Source organism: Parasteatoda tepidariorum, chromosome X1, assembly GCF_043381705.1.
Source record: "Parasteatoda tepidariorum isolate YZ-2023 chromosome X1, CAS_Ptep_4.0, whole genome shotgun sequence".
Taxonomy (NCBI): domain Eukaryota; kingdom Metazoa; phylum Arthropoda; class Arachnida; order Araneae; family Theridiidae; genus Parasteatoda; species Parasteatoda tepidariorum.
In genome coordinates this window covers 40,420,245-40,438,197 of record NC_092214.1, presented here as the reverse complement: position 1 = coordinate 40,438,197, position 17,953 = coordinate 40,420,245, and positions in this window count along the sequence as shown.

Below are 17,953 nucleotides of genomic sequence, written 5' to 3'. Positions count from 1 at the left end.
TTTTGTTCCGTTTTTCTTAGTAAGAAAAAGAGATAATATTTTATGAGTCATATAAAAAGGAAATTTATTTACGATATCCTTTGAAGGAAAAACGAGAAGCTTTTATGTTCAATATATCTCACTAGATTGCAGAATCATTAGATGTAGTCCTTATCATTTCTAACATACGTTTTCTAACCAAACCTGGTGCCTTTTTCTGTCTTTAGTTAGTTTCTTTGGTTCTAACATTAAAAAGGACATTTTTACTATTTTTCTTAAAATTCTTTTTCAGATTCATTTGAAACTGGTTTCACATAAAACCTGTTTGCAAACACGTAAATATAAACGAGCGTTAGATTTTCTGAAAATACCAAAACATACGTTTTAAAATATTTATTGATATATTTTATAAAATATTTGCATAGTTCAAAGCAAGCGTTGCCGAAATTCAAATATATGTCTAGTAATACTTCTTGAAAAAATTTATTCAGCCCAAAAAACATAATTTTATGAGCATATACAGCGTTGACATAAAGGTGCGTGTAATTTTTTATTATAATTATTTGCAACGTGGGATTAATTTAAATCTGAATTCATATAAAAATATAAGTGTTTTATTTTCCAAAAATACCTAAATATATCGAGAAGTAGTTGAAGAAATAAGAAAAAAAGAAAACAGTTTTGGAGTGTTTGGACAAGTGTGGAATATGAGGTGGAAGAGGTAGACGGCCGTTCTGCTTTCTCGTCGTGTTTCACACTTGTCCGGACGTTTCGGAACTTCTCGGTTCAATCATGGGCTGTTTTGTAGTAAACTAGTGTCCTCGTATTGTGTAATCTTTAAATTTATCAGTGCCTTCAATATCTTTCGATTAAAGAAATATGTAACTAGTTGTTCCCTTTCGACATGTGCGCGTTGATAATTAAATTACTATTTCACAACGTCTCTACGTACAGAACCTTTTTAGAGTTTCATTGTTTTCTTAATTTAAACCTAAATAAGTCAAATTTAAACATTACTCCCGTTGAATATTCAATATAGCTAATACTAAAGGTAGAGAAAAATTTCAATAAAACAAATAATGACCTTCATGATTTTAATATGTGAAAAAATTATCCTGAATGAAATAAGCACCGTAACTTACAATGATAACGTAGAAATTGATATTGTCTAAGATCGCCGGTATATTTTTAAAATGTTGCCAGTTTATATCAGTTTGTACAAGACTTATAAGCAACCTGATATTATTAAAGACATAAAAATAAGTAGGATAAATTGGATCGCCCACGTGATTCGAATGAGTGACGACAACACAATAAAAAAGATACTGCTTTTCAGACCCACTGGAAAAAGAAAGAGGGGAAGGCCACGGTTGAGATGGGCTGACTCAGTGGAGTCTGATTTTCTCGCAATTAATGAAAAAAAATTGGAGATCAAATATAAATCGGAAGTCGTCATGGAGAAATCTTCAGAGGAAGGCATTGGCTCACATTGAGCTGTCTGGCAAACTATGATGATGATGACCAGTTTATACATATGCAGCCTTCTTCTGCCAAGAACTTGAACTGAAAGTGAAAAGTTATTTGATTGTAACTGTAGATGGAGTTTAATTTACGTTAACTTTTGACCCTTAATGTATTAAGAACAAATTTGAAAGTGTCTTAGCGATTTTAGTCTCAATTTCATTGCTTGACAAATTTTTTAAATTTTTATATTTCACATTAGTTTTCATTTATTGAAAATTTTATAAATCAGTGGCATGTTATTTAGTATAAAACAGGAATATTTGAAATTCTCAAAATGTTGATTAAATTATGCATATAAATTCATTAAAAAACTTTGTATTGTTTCGAATGTTTTATGCACAGATTAGTTATACATCTAACTTGAAATAAAACTGCTTACATGCTTCTATGCAAAGTTTCCGCTACACTTAATATCTCTGCAATTGTTACTGCAAATCAAATGTGCTGTAAAATAATTTATGTAAAATGTTATTAAAATTGTAATTGAAAGTTTTTGTAACATATGTAAAAACGTTCTCCCAATAAAATTATTTTGCAACTATGTGATTTTTCTTTTGCTGTTCTAACTACGTTTTATGCGCGCGTGTGTGTGTGGGGGATCTTGATATCGAAATTTTGATTTCTTTCAGATTAGGTAAAGCTTTTAACTAGAGCTCAATGTACATTAAAAATGAAGTTACGATAGTTAACTGAATGATGCAACCGGAATTCATAGTTCTTTTGACAACTAATAGAATTTAGTAAATGTCTAACATTTTCAATCTAGCAAGCAAGGCTAAAATTTCAGCTTAATGTCGGGAATATCTAAAAATATCGGCGATGTTCTATGGATGTCTTACCCATATTTATTAGTTGTTGAGCAGTAGAAATATTGAAATAAAGTATTTTAATTTGTCATTAGATATTGTTATTTTCTAAACTGGGAGGTACTTGAATTTTTTTTAAAGAGCAATAAATCAGAAATCTAAGAGCTCCATCTGAAAACCAGCATCCAATAAATTGGTCAACATTTGGTATAATTTTATCACCTGATTTTTGACATTTTTTCTCCTATTTGCGTACCTTAAACTGATTTTCCATGTTAAAAAAGGTGATTTGATTTACTCTCGCTGGTAAAAGCTTTGAATTTGAATGAAAAGTAATAAAGTGATTAGATTTGTCGAATTTTTTTTTCTGCAGAAATCTCTCTTTATTCTAGTTTACTTTATTTATGAAACTATTTTTCAAAGAATTAAAATTCACAAATTTTATGAAACTGAATTTTCCGTATCTTAAATAGCGAACTCAAATACGATAATTTCGATTGCGTAAAGGTTCAGGTGCTTTTTTTGTGCTAAGGTACTTTTTAAATTTTTCTGGAACTGGCTGATCTTTATGGGACCCTAGGTTTAAAATATTTTACGGTTGGGGCCCTCAAGTCTGATCCGGCGAGGAAAACACATAAAAACATTCTAAACACATAAAAAACGTACAAATTTTATTTATGCTTTTATTAGGAATAATACTTCGCTCTGGATTAAAACAAAACTGACATTGAGATTAAGACTCTAAGTTCTTTCAAATATCTTAAAATATCTAACTCTTGAAATGACTCATATTTTCAATAGAAATTCTATTTATCTTGTTGAAGTGCTAATAGAGGGCAGCACTACAAGCATGTGATAAAAATATTCTGTCAATTTGGGTGGTGAGGAATTCACCTCCAAAAGAAAAGAATTAAGTTATTTAAAATGCAGGCAAACCACGATAATATAAACTCGAAAGAACATCGAATATTTTTAATAATGCTCCCAAAAATAGTAGGAATTTATTTAAAAACTCTAACTTCAAATATTATCTTTACTTTTCTCTTTTACGTTTTGATGAAATTCTTGTTCGTTACTAATTTTTTTTTTAAATCTCAAGATGTAACCTTTCAATATTTCTGATTTTTTTATCACATACTGAAACATTTTTGTCCGTAGTAAACTTTCTTAGAAATATCTTTCTTTTGGATTCATTAAATTAGCAATTGTTTTTCCAATTGTATGAGCGGAATATTTCATCTACGGGGTGCGCATCTTGCATGTATCTTTAAAAATTCACAATTCTAGAAGCTTTTCATAAATAATTGTCATCAAAGTTCATGATATCGACTGCTTGTCTTTAATTCAAGCAGAAAATACCTTGCAATATGCTAGTTTACATTAGATTGACAGAGCTTCTGTAACTGTAAAATAAATAACTAAAACAAATTTCATATCGTTAGAAAATCCACTACGTTCTCATATTTAACAAAAATTGTTTTGGTCAAATTTAAAAATATATAAATCACCAAAAAATTCCTTTATTAGGATCAAAAAGGTAAATTTTAACATTTCTGTTTTAAAAAAAATGCAAAATATTTTCAGTTTTCACGTCCAAAAATAGAAAGTTTAGAAATAAATTAGTAAAGAGCAATTAAAAAAAAATGTGTATGAAATGCAAAACTTGTGTCCTGGAATCTACATGAAAACCTTTATCCAACTCAGAATTTACATAAAAACCTAATCTAAAGGTTGGGTTGAGAATTGAAAATAAGAAGCTTGAAAAGGAAAACCTCAGGCTTATTACACAATAATTTTTGGTAAATGTATGACCATTAAGACAACTTTTTACTAACTTTAAATGAAAAATATTTTTTGCGATACACTATATTATATAGGAGCTGCGGTTGTTCAGAGGATAGATCATTCACCTCCCAATGAGCTAAGCTAGGTTCGAATCCCAGCGGTGGTTGGTTGATACGAATTCTATTCCAGGCTCACACCGACCACAGTGCTACCGCAAAATATCCGCAGTGGTAGACGAATCTCGGGTTAGAATCCCCTTGTTGTCGGGATAACCGTGAGAGTTTTGCTTTTTTTCTCAATTTATAACGCAAATGCTGGTTGATTCCTACAGACAGTAGTTTGTCCCAATGCTTGATCCAGGAGTTTCATTGTCTTCTGAATTAGGTTCAAAATAACAAGGCTATGAATTTTGTCATTGATAGTCGTAAACTCAGAATTAGGTTGGCTGTTCAAAACCGGTTTTAATGTAAAATATAAAACACTGATATAGTTGGCATGCATTTTTCAGTTAAGCTGATAGACAAGCGGTCATCTTCGAGATGACAGGCACATGGACAGTTAAGTAATGAATATTTCAAATTACTTTAGAAAAAATGCACAATTTAGCTTGAAAATGTAATTTTTGACAATGCCAGAAACTGGGCAATTACGTCACCCTTCACCCTTAATTTGTTTATTATGCTTTACTGGTCAACTAACTCATTACTATTTATTTCACAGGGCAACCTTGCCACTTCTTTACAATTTGTGCTATGAGACAAAATATATACTATTAGGTTGCTAGTTTGGATGCAAATATCCTTAAAATTTCTCTATTCATAACTGTTCAGATTCTTTAATCTCAAGAAGAAATTTAATGAGAAAAGTTCTGTTTTTCTTTTTCTCTTTAAAATCAGATTCATTGCCATAAAAATGTCAAAGTTGTAAATATTAAATTGTATATAAAAGGGGGATTTCTAGAAACCGATGAGAGAATGTGGTAAAACTTGGGTTATGTTCAGATTCAGGAGGTCTTTTTCTCAAGAATCAATAGAAATGTTGTCAGGGCTCAAAAAAAGAAAAAAATTGCTTAAACCGCGATGTGTTTAGGTCAAGAAATAGTTATAAAAATCTAAGAAATCAATTCAGAGAAAGGAGAGACTGAAAACATCAATACCACGTCGGTGAGCTTTGTATTTTGGACACAGCTCAAGATTCGTGTTTAAGAAAATCGACACAGCAAAAAATGCGCCTTTTCAATGTTCAGCCCAAATTTAACACCTGAACGACGAATTTCGTGCTTACTTTTCATTACCTATTTAATCATTAAATATAATCATCAGCATTAACAGTCCCGGACTTTGTGTTCGAGGCGGTTGGGCTTATTCTAGATCAGCGGTGCGCAAACTTTTTTCGACTGCGACCCCTTTTGTAGAGAGAAAATTTTTGGTGACCCTTAGAGATAAATGTTCACAAATACGATGTATATTTCGCGCATTTCTTTCGTTTCATCGGAAAAAAAACATCATCATATTTGACTGATATTAATTTTATTTATAATTTTAAGAAAATGCTTTTTGTATAACACAAAAATCAGTAAATTGCCCTTTAATGAGATGTATGTGGCTGCAAGTTTCTAATTATCTCATCGATGTTTGGATGTATGCTGCTAATTGTAATTCGCATATCATCTTCAGGGTTTAAACGCGAGCGGTATTTAGTTTTTATTGAAACTAGTTTGCTAAATCCAGTTCCACATAAATACGTTGATGCAAATTGTATTAACATTCTTGCATAAAACGGGATATTGTTTTTCCACGGATAGCCAAAATTTTTGGCAAAGCTGAGTCTTCGGTAGTCTCGTCCAGTTGTGAAACAAATAGAGATGAATTTTGTATGCGTTTTATGACTTCTGACTCGATATTTCGTGACATTTCGGAAATCCAATTGCAATTAAACAGTGAGTGACGGCGCTTCACTCTTTATATGTACACTGTATGGTATGCAGCATGCAGGGATAATGCATTTCATAAAAATTTGGCGACCCCCAAAAAACTTCTGGCGACCCCCGCAGGAGTCGCGACCCCTAGTTTGCGCACCACTGTTCTAGATGAAACTTTTCAGGTGGTGCCTTCGTCTAAAAGATAAATTGAGTTTTAAAAATATAAATTCCTACTATGCAAATTTACTGCAACTTTTATAAACTTTTAGGGCCTGTAGCAACCTTGTAAAAACAACTGTTTACTTTTAAAGCCTTTTTTTAAAGACTAATTGAATAAACTGCACCAAGTGGTTTATCTAATGAAAGATATCGCATTACGTACTTATTAGGATTCATTAGTTTATTCTCTTCGAAATTACAATACTCATTAAAGAAGTTTGATAAATCATGCTATTTCCATTTTCATAACAGCTACTATGTCCGTTTTTTGAATCACGCAGCTTCAGCTGTGTTCATTTTCTTAAGCATGGAGGTCGATTTAAGTCGTAAACATGCAGATCATACTCTTTCCATTTTTTGAGCTTACAGCTCGAATTGAATTCTTGAACACGCATTTTGAGGTTTGTTCAGAATTAGAAACTCATTGTCAATTTCTTTAATTACTCGAGAAAACAGAATCAGTTGAAATAACATCAAGTTTCATTCGGCAATCAAACTGCTTTTGAGGTATGCATCGCACCTTCCTCAATAGTGATTTTAATGATTTGGATAGCTATTTTGTTTTCTCACCTAGATATTAATTTGTGATACCCATAACGTGTATACTTTTTAAATACATTTTGAATAAGATATCTCAAAATATATATTTAGAGCTGTCATTATAAGACACCCTGCGTTGATTTAGGAAAAAAAAGCCCAATTTTCATGAAATTCAAATCCTCTAATCATAAAAAAATATAGGTAAAGCGTAAAAATAAAATTCTTAGAAAAGTAAGAAACATTTTTAACAAAGTAACACGGCGGTATTCGAATACCTTAATTTGACTTTTAGAATTTACTTTTTAAATTTCGAAATATGTTTTAAACTATTATTAGGTGCACTTTATGTTTTCTTATGCATAATAAAAAAAATGGGAAAGAGCTTAGAGTATGTCACCCCAAAATATTGAATCATTCTTAACCTGATTTTTGACCGCTATCATTACATAAATGAATCAAAATGAAACTAAAATTAGAAAATGAAAAATATTTTTTAATTTGTTTATAATGTTGCATTATTTTTCATATTTAATGCGAAATGATGCCTAATCGACCTAAAATGTCACAACTAATGCATGCATTTTGATTTATTTCCCAAACTGTAACACATCATTTAAATTTTTATTGAACAAAGAATAACAACTGCTTAACATAAAAACACTCAGTCAAATTAAAATTCCGCTTTTATAACAATACACATTTCGTGTCTGTAAAAATTCCAATGAGACTTGTAACGGATGTGGTTTTAAGAGTTATGACATTTTCAGTACAAAAAAAGCAATATACACTGCAATAAAAAATTTAAATAAAATAGCATTCCGAGTAAATCATATCTTCAAATAATTTCTTTTGAAAGTTGAAACTAAAGATAACTTTATTTCTAACAATAAATAAGTGAGAACCTTCCCTTGGAGTTAATAATTCGCAATCGACAAACTCAAGCACGCATTTCTAGAATTAGATTTTCAGCTGTCCATTGCAGAAAGCTGTTTTGCCGAAGGCGTGTTAAGAAGCCATGGCCATGATGCTATATATTTTTTTATCCTATGAACTTTATCCGAAGAAACGGGAAAAATCTAAGCTTTTTATAAGAAAAATATCATTACCCGTGGCGGTTTAACCAAGGAAAGACGATCGAATTTTTTTTTCTTGTGCTCATGAAACTCATTTATTTCGTCGCTTCATTTTAAACGCCTCCTTATAATATAAGCGATTCAGTTCCTCTCGTTCATGCAAAATGAACTATTCACGATGCCTACTTTCAGAACACACTTTGTTGCTTTTGGAATATATATTGGAAATTATTTCTATCAGACGTCAATATATATTTTAGACTTCCTTTTCAGATATTGATTTACTGCATTGACTCACTACATGTTTAGAGCTTTCATGAAAAAGAACAAAACTTTATATTCAAATTTTGAATATTTAAAGAGAAGTGCGTTAAAGGTCTCTTTCGTATTTAAAGGATACACAGCGTAATAACGCACATGTATTAAAGTATCGATAGTTTTGAATAAATTTTTAAAAGCGTGAAAAGAACGATAGCTTGAAGTGTTATTATTTACTTCGAATAGTTAAATTAAACCGGAATATTATTTGATATCCAAAAATATTATGGTTTAATTTAGCTATTTGAAGTAAATAATAACAATAATTGAAATAAGTAATTCAATAAGTTTTTAAAATCATGATAAGAAGGATGGCTTGAATAATAACGCTTGAAGTGTTATCATTTACTTCAAATAGTAAAATTGAACCATAATATTTTTTGATATCAATTAATTAATATACTGATTTTAATAATAATCACAAAAGTTTTTGATATTTAAAAATATAATGGTTTAATTTAGCTATATGAAGAAAATAATAACAGTAATTTAAATATATAATTGAATAAATTTTTAAAAGCTTGAAAAGAGAACGATATATTAGAAGGGTTATAATTTACTTCAAATAGGAAAATGATATATTTTTTGATATCCATACACAAATAATTTATTAAGTAAAGCTTATAATGATAGGGAAAATACATGAATGAAAAACAAAAATACAGACTGTACTAGGATTTTTATTTAAGTTTAAAAGAACAATTGGAAATAATAGATCTGTTTTTTAAGATTTAAGTCTATGATGGTCCATAGCGCTTATGAGATTAAAAGTAATTATGAATGTTAAAACCCTGATTAAGTGGAAAAGTATATAGCTTATATACTTGTATTATAGCTTATAATAAAATCTTACTAAGTTCTTAAAACAAGTTCTTTCTAACAAAAGAAATAGTTTAGTTTCTTATATTAATTATGCTTTTCTTTGATAATTTTAATCAGTGTATTGTGATTTGATTTGCCTATATCACAATTTGAATTTAATTGAAAAATTTTAAATAATTTTATCAAATCACTTTAGGCTTCAAAATCCTAAAGATTTCCTTTTCGATGATTAATTTTGATTTGGGATTATATAAATATAATACTGACTTATCACTTTTATTATTGATGAAATAGTGATTAATTGTTTCGTTTAAGCACGTATGCTTAAATGGACTGCGTAGGTGTGAAACCTTCCCGAAATTAATATGTTTGAAATTAAATACTAGTTTAGCATATTTTAATTACATCTGCGTCATTTACTATAAATTTCAATTATTTTATATCTGCATTAATCTCATTTTTCTCCTAAAGTTATTAAGCACAGCGTTTTACAAGAAATTTAGAGTTACGTTTTCTCTTTTATGTTGGTAGCAAATTTTCTTTCTATAAGTGTCTTTGTATGGTGATTAGCAGTTACTTTTCTTCATATTTTTTTTTGTTTTTGAGTAAGGTTTTTATATGAAAAAAAACAACAACTCTAAAGTGGCTTTTTATGTTGTGAAAATTCCTAAAAAATGGAGAAAAAAATTTACACAACTTGGAAGTTTGTGATCTTTCAGATTCTATTGCTATTTAAAAAATGAAACTGATTCACTGAAACAAGATAAAAGAATTTCTAGAACTAATCATCAAGCAATTCAACGTCAAAAACATAATTAGAAATTATTATTTAATGCAAATTTTTTGTTAATGTGAGGAAAATTATTTTTATGTATCCACATATGTTAATAAGATATTTCAGGCATAAATACGCTTATATACAAAATATTATTTTAACAAAAATATTTATTAATTTTATGCTTTACGCACTAAACAAAACAGCCTAATTACTCATCAGATTAATTATGAGTGTTAAAAAATTGCAAAAAAAAAAAAAAAAACATTTAAAGACGCTTAAAAAAATCCACGTTATCTGTAGCATCCATACTACAACAAATTGCATTTTCAGAAAAAAAACAGTGGTATTTCTTCTTGAAAGATTCTTGTATTCTTGTAAAATCCTGCTTTACAACAACATAACACGAAGAAAATTGGTTACATCGGATGTAGGATTAAACTAAACAAATATAGAAGCATAAGTTATGAAGGTTCAAGAATCCAAAATGTTTTCCCTTACATTAGCAGTTTTTTTTAAAGTAGCTATTGAAAAATTGTAGAATCAAATTTTTACCTTTCATAAAGCTAGAGTTATCACGATTTCCCCACATTCAATAATAGAGCAATAGAAATTTTTATTTCTGATCGTTTTAACCACTAGACCTGAAACTTTGCTGAACTCCGTTTCACAGGTCTAGAGACTTGTTTGCTTGAGTAGTCAAGTAACAGTTTGTAACTGTTTATTGCATTAATGCAGTGCTTCCCAAACTTATGACTTTTGTGTACCCTTTCTAAATTTTTCGTGACGTTGTGTACCACTAATAAAAAAATGAATGTATTTTTTACTGTAAAAATATTGCACAATAGTTAAAAATCACAACTGGTTGTTGACACCACTAGTTATTAACTGATAACTCTGCAAAAATAGCCAATAGAAAAATACGTAATCGTAAATTTTCACGGCTAGCTTTGCTTTAAATTTTTTTTTTGAAATTTTCGTTTGTTGAAAGATATGTCGCAAAAGAACGCGTAACTAAACTGTTCCCGTACCCCTGGGGGAACGCGTACCACACTTTGGGAAACACTACATTAATGTATTTCGTTTCAAATCACAAATGTATCTAATTATCTTAGAAATAATTTCCTTTAATTTCTTTTGATCCTTTTTGACCTTTCCTCTGATTTGACCAATTTTCTTCGTGTGAAGTTGATGTAGAGAAGGATTTTACAGGAATACAAGAAGCATATATTTTGTTAATTTTTTAAAATAAAATTTATTGATCACATAGTCAATAAAAATACATATTTATTTTTGCGTGTTTTAAACAAATACATGAAAAATGAATAACGTAAGAATATTTTTTGGAGCTATCTGTTAAACGCACCACGCGTTCGATAATTTTTTTCCCTATTAGAGTGATATATATATATTAAAACTGTCATTGAAATGGTTTAATAATCATTGTCCAAGGAGTCGCTATGGCTCAGGGTATAGAGTGCTCCCCTTCCAATGAGGTGAACCGGGGTTCGATCCCGGCAATGGCTGGTCGATACGAATTCCGCATCCGGCTTGCACCGACCACAGTGCTAACATGAAATATTCTCAGCTGTAGACAGATCATGGGTTAGAATTCCCTTGCCGTCAGGCTGACAGTGGGTGGTTCTCGTGGTCTTCTTCTCCATGTAACGCAAATGCTGATTAGTTCCATCAAAAAGTCTTCCACGAAGGCAAATTTCTCCCAATACTTGATCCAGGAGTTCCCTTGTCTTCTGGATTGGGTTCAAAATTACATGGCTAAAGGAATTGGACATTAGAAGTCGTAAATCCAAAAAAATTGGGTCTGCTGTTCAGCGATGGTTGTAAAATCATTGTCCAAAAGGTCATGGGTTTGATCCCCACCTGTCGAAAACTTCCCTTGTAGTAAATGGTGACTGATGCACGTTAAATTTGTTGAGTCACAAAGTCCTCTATGTTTCCATTACAAATCATACCTCTAGGAGTACTGATCCAAGAGTTTCCTTATCTTCTGGATTGGTTTAAAATTTCAAGGCTACGGAGTTGAACATAAGTAGTCGTAAATTCATAGTTTTGGGCAGTTCAACGACGGTTATAAAACATAAAATGAAATAATTGAACTTTTCTTAACAAAATGATGCTATATTTTAACAAAATTTATTTAATTTAGTAAAAGACCATAAGGTATAAAAATATAAGTAACCCTACATAATATAAATAAAATGCAGACTTTTTTTAAAATTCAACTGTCAAATTCAGAGAGATGATAAAAAGTAGTAAGATATTAAAAACTTACCAAAGAATATGGGGTCACAAACCATGTAGAGAGATTGAAAATCGAGAAAAACCCAGACTAGTTCCGACATTATGCTTGAAAACAAGGGCTTAGGAGATAGAGAGCTCGCCTCTCAATAAGGTGAGCCGGATCCGTATCCCAGCGATGGCTGATCGAAACGAATTCCGAATTCGGCTCGCACCGACCACAGTGCTAAAGTAAAATATCCTGAATAGTAGATGGATCATGGGTTAGAGTCCATAGCCGTCAGGCTAACCGTGGGAGTTAACCGCGGTTTTCCGCTCAATGTAACGCAAATGCGGGTTAGTTCCATCAAAAAGTTCTCGACGAAGGCGAATTTCTCCCCATCGGGGAATTCTCTTGTCTTCTGGATTAGGTTCAAACTTACCAGACTACAGAGTTGAACATTTGTAGTCGTAATAAAATTAATAGTCGGCTGTTAGATGATATATTTAACGCGTATATAAAATTTCTTTAGCCAAAATAGTCTTAGCTCGTCTAATATTTACAAATAATAAACTTTCTCTAACTAAATTTAACTGTTTAAAATACAAAACTTCTCGTTATATGAATAATGATGTTTATTACTATGGTTCTAACTATTAGAGCATAAACTTTAAACGCACGAATTAACAACGATAAGATATATAAGTTTTCTCATAATATAAACGCCAGACATATTAATGGCTTTTCTTAAGATAAATCATGATGTGTATCATAATGGTTTTAACTATGAATATACTACCTCGAATATCTCTTAGAAGTAATCTACCCTTTCTCAAATAACGTTTGCTTAATAGCAATTATTACTCAACATGTATTTTGATTGATATTAATATATTCTTCCATACATCCAAATCAAATTGAAATTCACATTAAGCTATATAAACGCAGCAAGTTTGAATAAAAATTCCCCTCCTAGCAAAACAGCTGAGATCTCAATAAAGCTATTTATGCGTGAAATTTACGAAATATTGCAGCTTTTGACGATAAAGCTATTTCTCGTTTACAAAATGGCACCGCCTATTCATCAACTGTTCATTCGTTCTCAGATAATAAGAAGAGTTTATAATACGGAAATTAATTACCACATGCAGTTTTGAATTGAGATATTGACATGAAGCTTTAGCAGTGTAAACAGATTAAAAGAGAAAATGAAATTAATTTTCTCGCTCGAATTGTTTCTTATAAGTAAGATTTAATATTGAGAGTATGGAAATTAAATCTTTAAAATCATCTATGAATACTTATTCGAGTCTTTGAAATTGTTTCTTTTTATTGTTCGGTTTAATTTCCAGTATCTTCTTACCCCAGTGTGCACGTTAAGATGAAATTAATGTTACTAAATGCTGCATTTAACGAAAATGTGCATCGGTATAATAAGAAAAGAAGTCATTAATAAAACATTAAGATTTTAACATGAACAAGGAAATATGAGGAAGTGATTTTGACTGACGCTTTTGAATAGCAATTAATGATCTTTTCTTGAAAAGGCATGAATTTATTTAATTTACTGACGAATTGTAAGGATTAGATTTGATAATTAATTTAAAATATGCTGTGTTGATGTATGTTTTAAAAATTATATTTGACGAATAATGGAATGACAAAAGAGTAATGTGCTGACTTTATATATTGATTCTTAGTTTTCAATAGTGTGAAAATAAAAGTTTTCTAGAAAAAAAAGGATTTTTTTCCCTCGGAAAGTAGGCTAATTACTTTCGTGATTTTTAAAACTGTTTCTTGAAAGCTCTTTCGGTAGTTGAAATAAGGCCTTTGATTGAATAATGTGCTATTTTTAAGACATTTGCGAGTTCATATCAGTTATAAGTGATGGGTTGAATTTGTCTAAAATCAGCTAGTGCATCTCTGTGCTAAATATGTAAACGACGCAATATGGGAATATGTAGAACGATTATGACGAACGCTTTTGATCAACAATTAATATTTTCTGGAAGAGGAAAGAATTTATTTAATTTACTGATAATTGAAGAATTAGATTTGATAATTAACTTAAAATATGATGCTTAAAAAATTATTAACTTTTGAGTGAGAGAATGACAATCGTTTCTTAATGAATTAAATGGGATTGTTTCTTAAATGTTGCGAAATTTATTTCCATTTTATCGTCAATCAAGATTTCGATCTCATTCCGGCTACAAATCCAACAAAGAATTTTACTGTTGTCAAAATGTGAATTAATTAATAAAAATATTTATGAGTTGAAGTTTTCCTCAAAGCAATTACTTTTATATTGATAGTTTTGTATTGGTTTATTTTAGTTAAAAAATTAAAATTTTTTTATTATTGTATATAAAGCCAATGATTTTTTTAGTTTAGTATTTAGAGCCAATGACATATTTTTTATTATTTTTTTAAAATTAATCTCAAAGTATTTAAAATTAAGCTATGAAATACCTTTTAATCTTGCACAATTAGGGGAGTGTCTTGGATCGTATCTACTTTGGAACAGTATAAATATTTTCTCCCCGTACTGGAGAAATTTTGCAATCAGTGTCTGTAGTTGTTACTTAAAACAACAGATGCTATCTGTTGTGTTGCGTTATATTTTAAGATTTCAAGACCTAAGCAAAAGAACCCTTTTTTTGATTTTCCAATTGCTGAGTATTTCCAAATAATTTGATCGAAAGTTTAAACCTTATAGTATTTGAAAAAATTACTTTCTTTTGAAAACAGACTGAAACCAAAGTGGGTAGGTACCAAAATATCCTTCTCCACAAGATGAAATATCCTTATTTCTTTAGAAAAAATAACTTTTTTCTTGTTTGGGCAAACAAATGAAAAAAAAGTGAGTGCTTGTTGTTCCTTTCACCTGTGTCAGTGTTGCTTTGCTTTTATGTTACGTTACTAAATTGTACAACGAAATATTTAAACGCAGCAACAAATTGTCTTTAGATTTACAAAAATTGCTAAATGGTTTAAAATAATAAAGCTCATAATTTATATTTTAAGTGTTATTGATATTAGTTAAAATTTTATTTATTCTTATGAAAATGTAGAATATGGTATTAAATGATATTCCTAAAATCAGGGGTGCTTAAATTTTTAAGTCTAAGGTGCTTAAATTTTTAAGTCCGGCTTTTTTACTAAGTTTTAAGCGAAAAAACTAAGCTGAAAAGGCGTTATTTAGGGGGAACAACTATTCTATCACTTTTTTTAAATTGTATAAAAAATTTCTGATTTTACACTGTTTGGAAACTATTTTAAGCAATGGCCAAGCCATTGTAAGGAAAAACCCCTGATTGAACATTTTAACCATTTTTTCAATATCTTGACTTATGTTTACAATAACTAGCTCACGACACTAACATATTGTTGTTTAAAACTGCATAGAGGTAGTGAGGGAGATATATATGGCGAGAGAATGCATTATTTATTGTACGTTTTTTGGGCAAATTTCGCGTCATTAATTGCATTTAATCTGTTTATATGTATCACAGTTATTGTGTTTCTTTTGCCTATAATTTTGTAAAGTTTGAAAAATAATATAAGTTTGTAAATAATATAATGCTGTAAGTTTGAAAAATTAAACAAGATCAGATATGTAGCGTGTCAAACCTTGGCTTGGATTGGTGATGCTGGTAGGCCAGTTTTGATCCGCCGACAGTAGTTAGAAGAGTCCTGTTAATATGAGTTGTCCATGCAAGCAACAAGAAAGCTTCATTCAAAATTTGTTTTTCATTGCACAAGAAATCAAAATCTCCAAGGTGTAACATTTAATGCTTCAACGCACACCATATAATGATCTAAAGTACCTTGTACCGATCGTTTTACCTTGTACTGATTTTCCTTACTTCAAAAAAGGTTTTTTTCCTCGAGTGCATTATAATATACACCCACAAAAATTAATTAACTTAGGTATAATGTATTTTTATGAAACTTTTTAAGTTAATTAAGTTATTACATTCTGCATAAAAATAAATAGTACGCAATCTCTTAAAATTATGTCTTGTTAACATTATTTATTGTTCCCTCCTCTTGAGAAATGCCTTAAAATTTTTTTTAAGGATGTTTTTGGTTTTATAAGTAACCGAATTTTTTTTTCAATTATTATCTGTGAAGCAATTGTAATGTATTTAGTTACGGTACTTAATTCCGAAATAATATTAATAAAAATTTATAGATATGTTTAATTTTAGAATTTTATTTTCTTCTTACAAACTTTAAATAACGAAATATTAATATAGAATAAATAAGGTTAAGTTTTGAGCTAACACACGTAATGACTATAGGGTTAAATTTTAATTAGAGACACTATTATAATTAATATTAATTTCATAATTAATATAATTTCGTTAAAATTTTCCTGTGATTGGAAAATAAAATACCGTGATCTGTATAAGTGCGTGATCTGTAAAAACAAAACTTCAACAAGTTTATTTCCTGATATAAAAACAAATAAATTGGAATTGTTAAAAAAAAGATTCCTGATTAAAATATAGAAATAGAATTAATATAAAATTTCAAAAGAGCTTATTTTAAAATGAATTTTTCATAAAAACAACTATGTAAAACTTTATTTGCAACTATTTTATTGCTTTTAGTAATTATTGAAGTAATCGCTATAAACTTAAACCATTTACAATACCTAAATTTCAGGAAGTTATAAACATAAGATAAGTTTAGAAGATTACAAGTTTGAGATGAAAAACAAAAATTAGCAAACATTTTTTAGTTAAAATAAGATTTTCAATAATGAGTTGATAAGAACACTAGATCTCATTAAATTCCAGAAAAATATAATATTAAATTAAATAGCGTAATGTTAAATTGAAAAGCTACGTTTGGTACTACATATAGTTCGAGAATTCAAGTATAGATGGCGCAAATAAAGCCTTATATAATATTTGAGGTTTTTCCTTGGAAAGTAATTTTCCTATTTTATTTCATAAAAAAAAAGGAAAAAGAAAAGTTAGGTTTTGAATATTTTAAAGAATCTAAGAACTGTTAAAATGTTTGCAATCCTTTTTATTAAGTGTCAATAAAATGAAATCTGTTTTAAAAATAAACCCTATGTTTTATTTATTTGTAATTCAAAAAATATTCCTGATTTCGAGGAAACATGAATGAATTTAAATGTTCCAAAACCTTCGAACTGTTGTTAGGTTTTGAGACCTTTTCTTTCACTTAAAGTGTAGATCGAAGTTTCTTTCTATTCTTTTTTATTTCTTATGTAGCATGAAAAGATTTTTCAGAAACTATTTTATATTTGATTTAGTATTTTTTTTATAAAGATGGAAAAGAGGCACTCTAAAAAAACAAAATTTTTTTCTGTTCTAAAAATATCAAGTAAAATAATAAATTGATGGACATCATACATAGGAAAACTTTTGACGTTTATGCAGATTATAAAATGTGTTATTGTGTATGTAATTTAACATAAAGCCACTTAAACGATGGTATCGTAAACAACGAAGTCAGTAACTTCTGTCAGCAAGATCACCGATTTGAAACCTATTTAATCATTATTATAATTATTTTTTATAATTATTTTTTTATTATTATTTGTAAATTCTTTACTATTCATAATAAAAAGCATACGTTGCGTGATCTATATAGACTTGTTATCCAGAATGAATAAATTAAACGCAAGAGAGCTTATTTCTTTGGAACAAAAGTAAAATTCGAGATTAATCAGCCCGGAAATAAAATAATTAGGAAGCGATAAAAATGAATAATCAGACTATTGTAGATTTTGATCCTAAGTATCTCATATTTGAAAATTTTTTCACTATTGCTCTGTGCCTCTCTATCAATGAGGAATAATTTTTCTTTGATGCAGTGAGAAAAAAACTGAAACCATCTAAGGAGAATGAAAATACAGATGTATACAAATACTCCCGATTAAAAAAATATAAAAAATATAACATCATCTTA